Raw genomic sequence first — 13,594 nt, 5'->3', positions numbered from 1 at the left:
TGGCAAAAATTTGCATCGGCGGTAAAAATTGGTATTGAATCAACTGATACTCTTCCACCTTTGGATGAATATCGATTCCTTACCGAGTTGATTAAAAAAAGCGCACTAGAAGCTCAGAAACGACGCGTTCCAAGTACATCTGTCATCAGAAGACCAGCCACTCCTGGATGGGATGATGAATGTACTAAGTTGTATTCTGATAAATCTTCAAGGCCTTCCGTAAACACGGAAGGTCTGAGCTTTTTGAAGAGTATTTGAGGCTCGAAAGAAAACTCAAAAATCTCAATGCAAAAAAACGTAGCTACTGGCGACGTTTTGTCGAAGGACTATCACGAGAAACCTCAATGACAACACTTTCGAAAACGGCTCGCAACATGCGGAACCGCATTTCTATACCAATGAGAGTGAAGAATACTTCAATCGATGGATATTCAACTTCGCAAAAAAGGTCTGCCCAGATTCCGTACCTCATTCCGTGCCGATAGTTCGAACGAGCCAGACGTGTGTGCTGTGTCTCATCGCGGGTTTTGTTCGGTAGTGCGTGTCTATTGTGTGGTGCCTACCTACGGATCCAAGGCGATTACTGTCGGCGAGCGAAGTAGCTGCTTCTGGCGACGCCAGTGAAGCAGGCTATTGTTTCTGCTGCTACCTACAGCAGCAGCGCAGATAAGTGGAAGGCATTGTTTTATTGTTCTCCCATCTCTCTGATACAGAGTGGGATTAATTATAATACATTAAATTAGTTTTTTTATTTTTTTTCCTATTTTGCTATTAGTTTTAAGTTAGTTTAAGAATTAATAGTCCTTCCGCCTTGCGGGGTGAGAAGGGAGGCAGAGACTATGGGGGCGGTAGTCCTCTGAAAGATGTCCGCACACGATTGTACCATGCGGCTTCGCCTGGGCCTTGGGTTGTTTACTTTCGGCAGAAAGTGAAAAGTCTAGACTTTCTCGGCATTAAGCGAGATTTGACGCGTCGTTTTACGAAGCTTGATTTTAGTCAGATCAACAGGAACAAGCTACGAATCACCGCACCTACATATCAGGTGGCGAACGAAATTGCTAAAGACAAGGCCTACAATGTTGAATATTTGGTTTATGTCCCCTCGCGGGAGGTCGAAATCGAAGGTGTGATCAACGCAGCGAGCCTGACTTGCAAGGATGTACTTGCGGGAAAAGGCCGCTTAAAGAACGCAATGGAGTCTACCGTGGATATTCTGGATTGCAAGGAATTGCACTCAGCGGCCGTGGTAGATGGCGAAAAGGTATATTCTAAGTCAGGCTCGCTTCGGGTGACGTTTGCCGGTTCGATTCTCCCAAAATATGTCGATTTAGAGAATATGTTGTTTCCGGTGCGTCTTTTTGTACCAAGGGTATTTAATTGTACCAATTGCAAACAACTTGGTCACACTGCCGAGTTTTGTGACAACAAACCACGTTGTGGTAAATGTTTCGAAAGACATCGGGAGGAATCCTGCAAGCAACAAGCCACAAAATGTGCTTATTGCGGTATGGCTCCTGCCCATGGTTTGCAAGATTGTCCGGTGTACAGAAAGCGCACCCAAAAAGTGAAGCGCTCGTTGGTACAGCGCTCCAAGCAGACTTATGCGGAAATGGTTAAAGCGCAAGACACATCCGCCGATACCACTGCAAAGGCTGCTATTTCAGCTACCGTTCAAGTAAGTGATTATTATGATTCCATATGCATTGACGAATTGGACTCTGACACAGCTGATATGGATGATTCTACGGAGGTACACGTGCCCGAAAAGAGGAAGCAACCGTCTTCCCGGGATCGCGCCGTAAGAAATCAAAAGTCATCCATAAAAGCTTGCCCAAATCTGAAGGCAATGGGGGATTATTTTAAAATTCTGAAGCAGCCTGTCTTCACTGCTCCTTTGGATCCTAGTTGCAGCAAGACATTCCCGCCATTGCCCAAAACCGATGTTTCCAAGAAACATCCGGCTAGGAGAATCAACGAAAGAAAAACTGCAATTCGTTCTTCCCAAAAAAGTACTCCGTCCAAGCGAGGATTGATCTCCTTTAAGGATCTTGTGGACCGTTTTTTGAATTTATTCAATATTCCGAATTCATTGAGGCCTATCATTGACCTTTTTATACCAACAGTGGAAAGTTATCTGAAGCAATTGACTGTTTCATGGCCCCTTCTTGCAGGAATTGTATCTTTCGATGGATAATACGGCTATTACACAAGAGACAATCACTGTGCTGCAGTGGAACTGTCATAGTCTGAAAAATAAATTAGACGTGTTCAAGTTTTTGATTCGCAATTCCGATTGCGATATATTTGCACTCTGTGAAACATGGCTTTCTTCTGAAGATGAAATCAACTTCCACGATTTTAATATTATCCGCCAAGATCGGGATGATCATTATGGTGGCGTTCTTTTGGGATCGAAAAATGCTACTCCTTCTACAGAATTCCCATTCCGACTGTTCCCGGCTTAGAAATCGTCGCATGCCAAGTAAATGTGAAGCATACAGATCTTTGCATAGCTTCAGTGTACATTCCTCCAAATGCCTCTATTAATCGTCGACATTTTTGAAACCCAGTCTCCCTCCTATCATCTCCAGTATTGATATTGGGTGATATGAACGCACATGGTATTGGATGGGGCGAAACGTATGACGATTATAGAGCGCCTATTTTCTATGATTTGTGTGACGATTTCAATTTGAATATTTTGAACACTGGTGAAGTAACTCGAATAGGACCAAATGGTCAACAAAGCCGTATTGATCTGTCTTTATGTTCAAATTCACTATCATTAGATTGTACGTGGAAGGTAATTCAAGATCCCCATGGTAGTGACCATATGCTTATAGTCACCACAATTAAGAGTGGCTATCAACAATCTGAGCCAGTTAATGTTCCTTTCGATCTCACGAAGAACATTCACTGGCAAAAATTTGCATTGGCGGTAAAAATTGGTATTGAATCAACTGATACTCTTCCACCTTTGGATGAATATCGATTCCTTATTGAGTTGATTCAAAAAAGCGCACTAGAAGCTCAGAAACGACGCGTTCCAAGTACATCTGTCATAAGAAGACCAGCCACTCCTGGATGGGATGATGAATGTACTAAGTTGTATTCTGAGAAATCTGATGCCTTCAAGGCCTTCCGTAAACACGGAAGGTCAGAGCTTTTTGAAGAGTATTTGAGGCTCGAAAGAAAACTCAAAAATCTTCTCAAGGCAAAAAAACGTAGCTACTGGCGACGTTTTGTCGAGGGACTATCACGAGAAACCTCAATGACAACACTTTGGAAAACGGCTCGCAACATGCGGAACCGCATTTCCACCAATGAGAGTAAAGAATACTCCAATCGATGGATATTCAACTTCGCAAAAAAGGTCTGCCCAGATTCCGTACCAGCAGAACCGCTATTTCGAGAATCTACGCTTGATCCCGGTTCTTTGGGTGGACCATTCTCAATGCTGGAACTATCTATGTCTCTTCTTTCATCAAACAATTCTTCTCCGGGATGCGATAATATCAAATTCAATCTTCTAAAAAACCTCCCAGATATCGCTAAAAGACGATTACTTGACCTGTACAACTGTTTCATGGAGTACAACATCGTACCACCAGAATGGCGCCAGGTCAAAGTAATAGCTATTCAAAAGCCTGGGAAACCAGCGTCTAATCACAATTCATACCGACCGATTGCCATGCTATCATGCATGAGAAAATTATTGGAGAAAATGATCCTTTCAAGAATTGACCATTGGGTCGAGCAAAATGCATTACTGTCAAATACTCAATTCGGGTTTCGAAAAGGTAAAGGAACAAATGACTGTCTAGCGTTGCTCTCTTCAGATATACAGCTGGCCTATGCGCACAAGGAGCAACTGGCTTCAGTTTTCTTGGATATTAAGGGCGCTTTTGATTCTGTTTCCATAGAAGTACTGTCGGAAAATCTGCACAGTAGTGGATTACCCGTTATTTTGAATAATTTCTTGTACAATTTGTTGACATTAAAACACATGAACTTTACTCTCGGCACTCTGACAACTTCCAGAAATAGCTACATGGGCCTTCCCAAGGTTCATGTTTAAGTCCCTTGCTTTACAATTTCTATGTTAAAGATATTGACAATTGTTTGGAAGGACAATGCACGCTTAGACAACTTGCAGATAATGCCGTGATCTCCCTAAGAGGTTCATGTGCAGAAGTCCTGCAAAGACCATTGCAAAATTCCTAAATAACCTGACTGTTTGGGCCAGACATTTAGGGATCGAGTTCTCTCCGCAAAAAACTCAATTGGTTGTGTTTACTAAGAAGCGGTACCCTGCTCAACTGAAACTAAAGCTGTTGAAAGATGACATAAACCAATCTTTATCTTCTAAATACCTTGGGGTCTGGTTTGATTCTAAGTGTACCTGGAAGACCCATATTGATTATTTGTTAGAGAAATGCCGAAAAAGGATCCATTTTCTCCGTTCTATCTCCGGAACATGGTGGGGCGCTCACCCGGAAGACCTCATCAAACTCTATAGAACGACTATTCTCTCTGTTTTAGAGTATGGCTCTTTCTGCTTCCTCTCAGCAGCTGAGTGCCACCTAATCAAATTGGAACGAATTCAATATCGTTGTTTGCGTATTGCCCTTGGCTGTATGCATTCAACGCATAACATGAGCCTGGAGGTGCTTGCTGGAGTCACTCCTATAAAGCACCGTTACTGGGAGCTCTCACTTAGAATACTGATCAAATGTGGAACAAGTAACACACTTGTATTAGAAAACTTCGATAATATGCTTGAACTGGTTCATCGTTCAAGATACCTGCGAGTCTATCTCAACTACATATCGTCAGATCTCTGTCTTCTATAAGAAAATTATTTTGAGCTTTTTAGTGGAATGTTTTCACCTGTCATAAGACGAGTTTGAACAGTCCATTGAATTCCACCACTTAATTGTATTCGACAACAGTAAGGCCGTCTTCAGTGTCTTGTACTTGACTCGACGAGTCGAGTCAAGTACAAGACACTGAAGACGGCCTTACTGTTGAGGTCGAAATACGTATCTGTCAGGATACAATTAAGTGGTGGAATTCAATGGGACTGTTCAAACTCGTCTTATGACAGGTGGTCTGTCTTCTATGTTATAATCCACCTCGAGTTCACTTCGTCAACGACAGTTCCTCAATTGAATACGATCTGTCCATGAAACACGCTATTCAAGGAATACCAGATCATCTTCGACAAATATCTATCCCTTCCATTTTTTCTGAAAAATATGAACATGTCAATTGCAATAACAGATATTTTACTGATGGTTCTCGCATTAACGGATCCACTGGCTTCGGTGTTTTCAACGTAAATTCAACCACCTTCCGAAAACTTCATGAACCGTGTTCGGTTTATGTTGCTGAGCTGGCAGCAATTAATTTCGCTTTGGGGATAATTTCCGATCAGCCCGTAGACCATTATTTCATCTTCTCGGATAGTCTTAGTTCTATCGAGGCACTCCGGTCGATGAAACCTGTTAAGCACGCATCTTACTTTCTTACAACTGTAAGAGAGCAGATGCGTGATTTGGTCGAAAGATCATTTAAGATTACCTTTGTATGGGTCCCATCCCATTGCCTAATCTATGGCAATGAAAAGGCGGACTCGCTAGCAAAGGTGGGCGCACAGGAAGGTGAAGTTTATGATAGACAAATCTCGAACAACGAGTTTTCCCATTAGTCCGTCAGAGTACTCTTCAAAATTGGCAAATGATTTGGTCACACAATGAACTTGGACGGTGGCTCTTTTCCATAGTTCCTAAAGTTTCTGCGCGAGCGTGGTTCAGAGGTGAGGACTTAAGCCGAGGCTTCATTCGCACGATGTCGAGACTTATGTCCAATCACTATTCACTAAACGCACACCTCTATAGAATAAACCTGGTTGATAGCAACCTATGTAGGTGTGGAGCCGGTTACGATGACATCGATCACGTAGTTTGGTATTGCTCGGAAAACGACACCTCCAGAGAGCAACTATTGGATACCCTTGTGGCCCGAGGTAAACAACCCTACAGGGAAGTAAGAGGTGTTTTGGGGATCGCGATGTGGTTTACATGCAGGCCATCTATGCCTTTCTTTGCTAGTCTGACATAAAAGTCTAACTCCCCTATCTTTTTTTTCTTTCTCGTTTTTGTTTTTGTCTTATTGTTCTGTGTAATACGAAGCTATGGCCATCCGGAAGATGCTCCCTGACGAACCACAACTCGAGCCCGACGCTCGTCCGTCCTGAAATTACGCAATCTAACCTTGAGTCGCCACGAGTATCTTGGTCTATACCCTTTCCCCTTACTAACTGTTGATAATAAGATGATATCGATTGTAAATATCATAAAGTCTCGGCTCCGTTAAGTGTTATACACGCCTGAGCCTGTCAAATAAACACAATAGATAAAAAAAAAACAAGTTGCCCAGCCCTTCTTCAAACAAACCATCATGTGGAAAGCATGGCAAGTATAGCCAATTCCCTAATTTAATTTGTTTGCTCATTCTGTTGGAAGAAGATTCCAATTTTCCAGTGAGATTCGTGTAAGTGTCTCTGTTTACAAGTCCACCACTCTCATTTTTGGCCCTTCATACAGCAGTATGTTGAATTCAAAATGTCAAAATGATATTGGAATTTTATCTTACTGTTAAGTGGAACCACATTCAGAGTGAGACTTCTGCTAATGGTGGCTAACTACATACATACTTTTTCATACTTCATTACAACAAAAACAACAGTTTTAATAGTTTTACCAGGTTTAACCTAAAGAAATTATAAACAAAGACAAAAAAACTTTTCCAAAAAAAAACTATTAGAACTTGAAATTCACTGCTAGTCAAACAAGTCCAAAAAATCACACGTGACATTATGAATATATGAATTATTCTTGGAACTTTTTTCAAATGGACGTAATTGTTTCTGGTCTGGTGTGGAATGCCGATTGTGGTCTTTATTCAAACTATTTTGCTCAACTGATGTATACAACAGAAAAAATAAATTGCGATCTATCTGATAGTAAATAGCCAAAGTTGAACAATATATGCATAATAGAGAGTGTATGAGTCGTTTCTAAGTCGGGTCAAATGCAGATATACCTATTTGAAAAAAGTTTCTAGTATTGTTTGAATATGTTCTTACCTATTATCAGATTCTATTCAAATACGATATTCACTCAAAAAAAATGAATCATCAATTTATCATTTATTAACAGCGCTCCTGCACTCTAATACATTACATAACAAATTTGGGTTATATTTTATTTATTTTCTTTTTAATATTATTTTACTTTAATGAATAAGTTAGCATTATTATACTGTCAACATTATTGTCTTATTCCCTACATCCTTCACCTCCTCTACTCTTAATTATTGTTAATTCTAAATAATCAATATATATCATTATAAAAATGATCTGTATATTTTCAATGTTGTTTTTGTTATAGTTATAGTTGTTATAGGAACAATTTACTACTAGTCAACTAGTTATCTGATGAACTAACTGTAGTGGTAGCAATGAGGTTATTTAAAAAATATTAAGAAATTAAAGTTAAGCAAAATTCAATATTATTTTAATGTTATACATCTTTGCATATCACAAATTCTTGATCATGCGATGTAACCAAGTTATGAAAGCTCACTGCGTATTGCTGACAATTCGCCAAAATGTAGGCAATTATATTGCAACTAATGAACTTGAAGGTATTAATGGTAAGACATGGCAACAAGGTATGAATGGCACGAATGGAGTGTTAACTCATCACTAATGGACCATGTCTCATATGTCCATAAATATGAGTAAAAAGGGTAAGAATGTTTCGAATTTTTGGCCGATGTGTTGGAACGCATCGAAGGTGGGACGTACACCTGGGCGGAGACTACCGTAGCGTAGTGCCCATTCCTGGACCAGGACCTACAGGAGTAAGTCCAAGCGGCGGAGGACCTACAGGAGTAGGTCCGTGTTCCCGGTTGCATTGGTAGGCAGCGGGTAAGCGGGTGGCACCGCCCCTGCTGGTCGAAATGTCGCCGGAGGTAGCAGTTCCCGATGACGATTAAGTCAGAGAGCGGGTAGAACTGCTCTCTACTTGAATTGTCGTTCGGAGGTAGCAGCATTAGCTCCGATGAGGAGCTTTGGTTGGTCTGGTCGCGACACTAACGTGCGTTACGGAAGCTGTAACATAATAAATCTGGAAAGAAAATATCATTATTTTAATAATAACAGTATTTATATGGAACGAGACTTACCATGGCACGATTTAACATATGTATTCTATAACCGACCTAAGTACTTCAACTAGTCTTCTCTTTCATGGGTTGAGTTGTGTATCTAACTATTCACCACTCTAAGCATTACATGTTCTACCAGACTACGATCCACTTCAAGTACAACGAGTTCTATCCCTAACCCACTGCTGAACTTGTGTTCGCTTTCTTTGGCTCAAGAATATCCATCCAGCTCATTTCCAGGCTCAAGAACATCCATCCAGCATCAAAAACAGAAAATGTTTATGAAACAACTTACCACATTAAGCATTAAATGTTCTATCAGACTACGATCCACTTCAAGCGCTACAAGTTCTATCTCTATTCGGAACACATTGTTGATCTTGTCTTTGCTAGCATGGGCTGTTTTTTTCAGGCGATCTTGTTCTTGCAGTCATTGGAAGAGCTTACAAGGCTCTAGACAATCAATCTTGCATCAAGACCAGAGAATTTTCAACAATATTCTCAGTTCATCTCAGTTTACACTTTCTAACACTTTACTCAAGGCAACAGCTGATTTTGTTCATACAGTCATGGCTAGAGCCTACCAGGTTCTTCAAAATCACTCTTGCATCAAAACCAGAAAATTTCCAACAATATTCTCAGTTCATCTCAGTTTACACTTTCTAACACTGTACTCAAAGCAACAGCTGATCTTGTTCATTTGCTTCTATAAGATCCATCCGGGTCAAACGTCCTCTCAGAGACGCACCAATTCACTCTGAGATTGGATTTCTTCCATGTGATCCACCCGGATCGAACGTCCACTCAGAGACGTACCAATCCATTATGAGATTGGATTTCTTCCATGTGATCCACCCGGATCGAACGTCCACTCAGAGACGCACCAATCCACTCTGAGATTGGATTTCTTCATAACATCCACTTTTATCAAACGTGTTCAAAAACAGTTACTGTCCTCTATCGTGGGAATTCCAATCATATGCTCAGTTCAGCTCAGTTTACACTTCCTTACACTTTACTCAAGACAACAGCTGATCCTGTTCATGCAATCATGGCTAGAGCCTACCAGTTTCATCAAAATCACTCTTGCATCAAAACCAGAAAATTTCTAACAATATTCTCAGTTCATCTCTGTTTACATTTTCTAAAACTTTACTTATGGCAACAGCTGATCTTGTTCATGCAATCATGGGTAGAGCTTACCAGGCTCTTAAAAAATCACTCTTGCATCAAAACCAGAAAATTTCTAACAATATTCTCAGCTCATCTCTGTTACACTTTCTAACACTGTACTCAAACCAACAGCTGATCTTGTTCATGCAATCATGGGTAGAGCTTACCAGGCTCTTAAAAAATCACTCTTGCATCAAAACCAGAAAATTTCTAACAATATTCTCAGTTCATCTCTGTTACACTTTCTAACACTGTACTCAAGGCAACAGCTGATCTTGTTCATGCAATCATGGGTAGAGCTTACCAGGCTCTTAAAAAATCACTCTTGCATCAAAACCAGAAAATTTCTAACAATATTCTCAGTTCATCTCTGTTTACACTTTCTAACACTGTACTCAAGGCAATAGCTGATCTTGTTCATGCAATCATGGGTAGAGCCTACCAGGTTCTTCAAAATCACTCTTGCATCAAAACCAGAAAATTTCTAACAATATTCTCAGTTCATCTCAGTTTACACTTTCTAACACTGTACTCAAAGCAACAGCTGATCTTGTTCATGCAATCATGGGTAGAGCTTACCAGGCTCTTAAAAAATCACTCTTGCATCAAAACCAGAAAATTTCTAACAATATTCTCAGTTCATCTCTGTTTACATTTTTTATCTAACACCACAGAGAACAGACGTTCATCTTCATTCGCAAGCTTTTGTAAAGTTTCTACTGGTCATTTTGAAGTATGTCGTTATGCCCCCGTTGCGCGGTGCTAGTGTGCTGATAAATATGGTTAAATTTTTTCGTGTTTTACCTTTTAGCGCAAGTGTTCATTCCGAATTGCTCCTAGGCTTGCTCCTAGGTGGCAGCACTACATTAATTATGAAGTGTATGCCAACGCCATCACTTAGTGGAATTGAGTTTTTATGTCGGGCAGCCTGCGTTGGCGGCGCTGAGGTGCGATTTAAATCTTTACACACGTTTTTAACGAAATTTTGTTCGAGCATCCATGTCTGTTCTCTGTGCTAACACGGAAACAAACTTTGGTTTCAAACGAAGAATATGTGAGTTGTCAAAACGAACGTTATTTCCCGTTGAAGAATGGGCACAGATACAATCTGTGGTAATAATTCAATTGTTTATACTATTGAACCAATAGTACATTTTTATCAGGGTAACGACATACTTCAAAATTACCAGTACAAACTTTTACACAAGTACGTGAATGAAGATAAACGTCTGTTCTCTGTGCTATAAATGATTCAATCACAGACAAAACACAGAGAACAGACATGGATGCTCGAACAAAATTTCGTTAAAAACGTGTGTAAAGATTTAAATCAATAAAGGTAATAAACCATAGAGGACGATTGTCGCTGCGGTTCTCTTTGTTATCGTCCCCAAACATGTTGGGTACCTATCTGTCAAAACGTACTGATTTTTCCTTCGTTGACATTTAGTGCCCTATCCTCGTCAGCAAAAGATGTTTCGCCAGTGACGACAGCGACAGTCACCCTCTATAGTTTATAACCTCTATTTTAAATCGCACCTCAGCGCTGCCAACGCAGGCTGCCCGACATAAAAACTCAATCTCACTAAGTGATAGCGTTGACATGCACTACATAAACAATGTAGTGCTGCCACCTAGGAGGGACCATGTCCAAGGGCTTGACGACCCCTCCCCAGCTGTCTGTGAGTCAGGGAGAACTGCCTAGGGCGTGGTGGGATTTAGCAGTGGGCTCTGCTAAAATCCCTCCCAAAAAAAAGCAATGGGTAATGTTTTCAACATAACCCCGAGTAGACGTAGGACTTGTATAAACGTAACGTATTTACATTTAACTTTTGAATCTATGGAGTTTAATTATAGGCATTGTTATTTGAAATGATAACTTCCATGCTGTGTAGAATTATTAGCAATTTGTTTATTCAAAACTTCTGGAAATAAAACTAATAATTGGCCTCTATCCGTGAACGCCGAGCAATGCGATGGGCGATTGCATCCATCGCAACCTAAACCACTGCATCTGACCATCATCAAGCACAGAATGACAAAAAATGCGCCCACTTCTTTCATGCATATTCGCAGACCCACCGGCAGTTCTACCGCTGGTGACTGCATGCTGTCGGTGTGTAGGTAAACACAACGAACGATTGAACGAAACGAAAAATGTCCGAGCAAAAAGCACGTCAGTACGCGCTGCTGTCACAAATTGTAATGACTCGCACACTGCAGGCACTGCTTCTTTTATACACAAAGAAAATCTTCCGGTAGACCCGAAGGCTCGTAACATACCGCATTCTGATGTCCGTGTTAGGAATGCACGGGATTGGTTACATATGAAATTTTTACTGGCTTTGACAAGAATTGAAATTTTCAATAGCTAATCGTTTATAATCTTAAGTTTCAATGAAATAGGCAAAATGGTGGAGAGTGTCCGAGTCGATCGATATATAAATCTTAAAAATCCATCGAAAGATAAAGGCGCTAGTATCGTTCAAAATCTTCCCTTCCAGCGTAACGCTCTCGATTTCCAAAAATCTAAATGACACCCAGTATAGTAAAGAAAGACGTAAGTCCTACGTCAAAACCACAAGTGCCCGTAAGCAGACTCTATCAAAGCGACTGTGTGCCGCTTCAAAAGCACAAGCCCAGGGAGTGCCATTGGCACATCAGGATTGATCTCAGTAAGATCCTGATTATGGTATATCTACTGGTTGCATGTTATTGGTCTTGTTTTGGATATTGAGATATTGTGAACGCGAGGGCTGGTAGTCTGGTTATTCTATTCTCTTAGTAAGGCCGGGTGACACCGACCTGAAACGGCGAATGGGCTAATGGCCAGGCTGTCTTCCGTCCCTAAAACCGTGGCTGGCCTTGCAGCACGCGGTACAATTCTGTCGCTCAGCTGGCAGCTGAGTGGGAGTATGCTCAGATGCTTTTCCCTGACTAGCGCTGATCTGGCTCTGAACACGAAAGTGTCAACCCTCGCATGGCCTCCTGCATGCCGCAAGGTATGTATAGATAACCATGGGATCGCGAAGGCGACTACACCAGCAGGATTCGACAGCAGCCGCAAGGGGGACCCAACAGACATGAGTAATCCCAATAAAATAAAATCGACGAAGGAAGGAGGTGAGGCGAATGGTGGTAAGGAGAACCCTTTCACCAGACGTAGCGGCCTGGAAAGGTCTCCCCAAAGATCGCCGGGGGAAGGCGATGGTGAAGCCCGTGGAGGGTCTGAGGAGGTGCCGGTTGAAGTAAAGATGGACGGCCCTACCCTGACCCGCGTCATCAAATCTGTGATGGCGAACCACGAAGAACGCGGTGGTCACACGATGGAAGTAGTCACGGAGGTATCCGACGTGATTATGTCGTTCCTAGACAACCGGGTTAACTACAGCAAGGACTTGAAACTTGCTGTGCAGGCACTCTGTGCCCTAGTAGTTGAGGCCAAAACGGAGTGGAGGTCCCTACTAGAGGCCAGTAAGAGTGCAGAGAGAGAGCTCCGCAAACTCGTCAAGGAGCGGAAGCAGGCGGATAAGGACAAAGAGGAGGCGGAATTGAAAATTCGTCTCTTGTCCGAGGGCAAACGACTGGCGGAGAGCCAGGTCGAGGAACTCCGCAAAAGGATGGCTGTAACGGAGCGACCCTGAAGCTGAGTAAGGTTACGCAGGAGGCGAACCTGAAAGCAGCTGTCGAGAATTCCGCAGCCCCTGAAGTCAGCGAAAAGGAAGAAGGTCGAGCAGAAGGATGGCCATCCCAAGCCGGTGAACCCAGTGCCTTCACCAGTGAGGACCACTGAAGCTCGTCGGGAGGAAGATCTACCCTGGAGGAGGTCGTGAACCCCAAGAAGGCGAGATGACAACGACAGCAGACCGCAGAGAAAGCGGCAGGCGGAGCGATACGCGCCACTGTTAAGAAGGGTAGAGCCCAGAAGACGACGGGTGAGCCTTCCAATGTCAGTGGTAAGCGTAAAGATAGAGGTGAGGCGATTATCGTCAGTACTGACGACAAGAGCTACGCCGAAGTCTTGAAGGCCATGAGAGTTAATGACAAACTCGCTGGCCTAGGAGAGGATGTCAACTGCATCCGAAGGACGCGGAGAGGCGAGATGATTCTCGTCTTGAAGCGGGATGCTGCTCAGAAGAGTTCTGAGTACAAAAAGTTGACGGAGGAAGTCCTGGGCGATGGGGTT

General features: G+C 42.1%; 1 protein-coding gene across 2 annotated transcripts in view; it reads left to right on the top strand.

Annotated features, from left to right (window-relative positions):
• Nucleotides 1-5,708: 5,708 nt before the first annotated feature.
• Nucleotides 5,709-13,594, top strand: part of LOC134225665 (uncharacterized) — a 34,142-nt gene continuing 26,256 nt past the window's right edge. The window contains exons 1-2 of one of the 2 annotated variants that reach the window (XR_009983298.1): nucleotides 5,709-6,028; nucleotides 6,195-6,235. The gene's annotated coding sequence lies outside the window, so the exon portion shown is untranslated. Of the gene's footprint in view, nucleotides 6,029-6,194; nucleotides 6,236-13,594 lie in introns of those variants that run through there. The other variant, XR_009983297.1, reaches the window with a different exon arrangement.

Source organism: Armigeres subalbatus, chromosome 3 (genome assembly GCF_024139115.2).
Source record: "Armigeres subalbatus isolate Guangzhou_Male chromosome 3, GZ_Asu_2, whole genome shotgun sequence".
NCBI classification, from domain to species: domain Eukaryota; kingdom Metazoa; phylum Arthropoda; class Insecta; order Diptera; family Culicidae; genus Armigeres; species Armigeres subalbatus.
The sequence above is the reverse complement of the archived record's forward strand: the minus strand, read 5'-3'. Positions and strand labels throughout refer to the sequence as shown.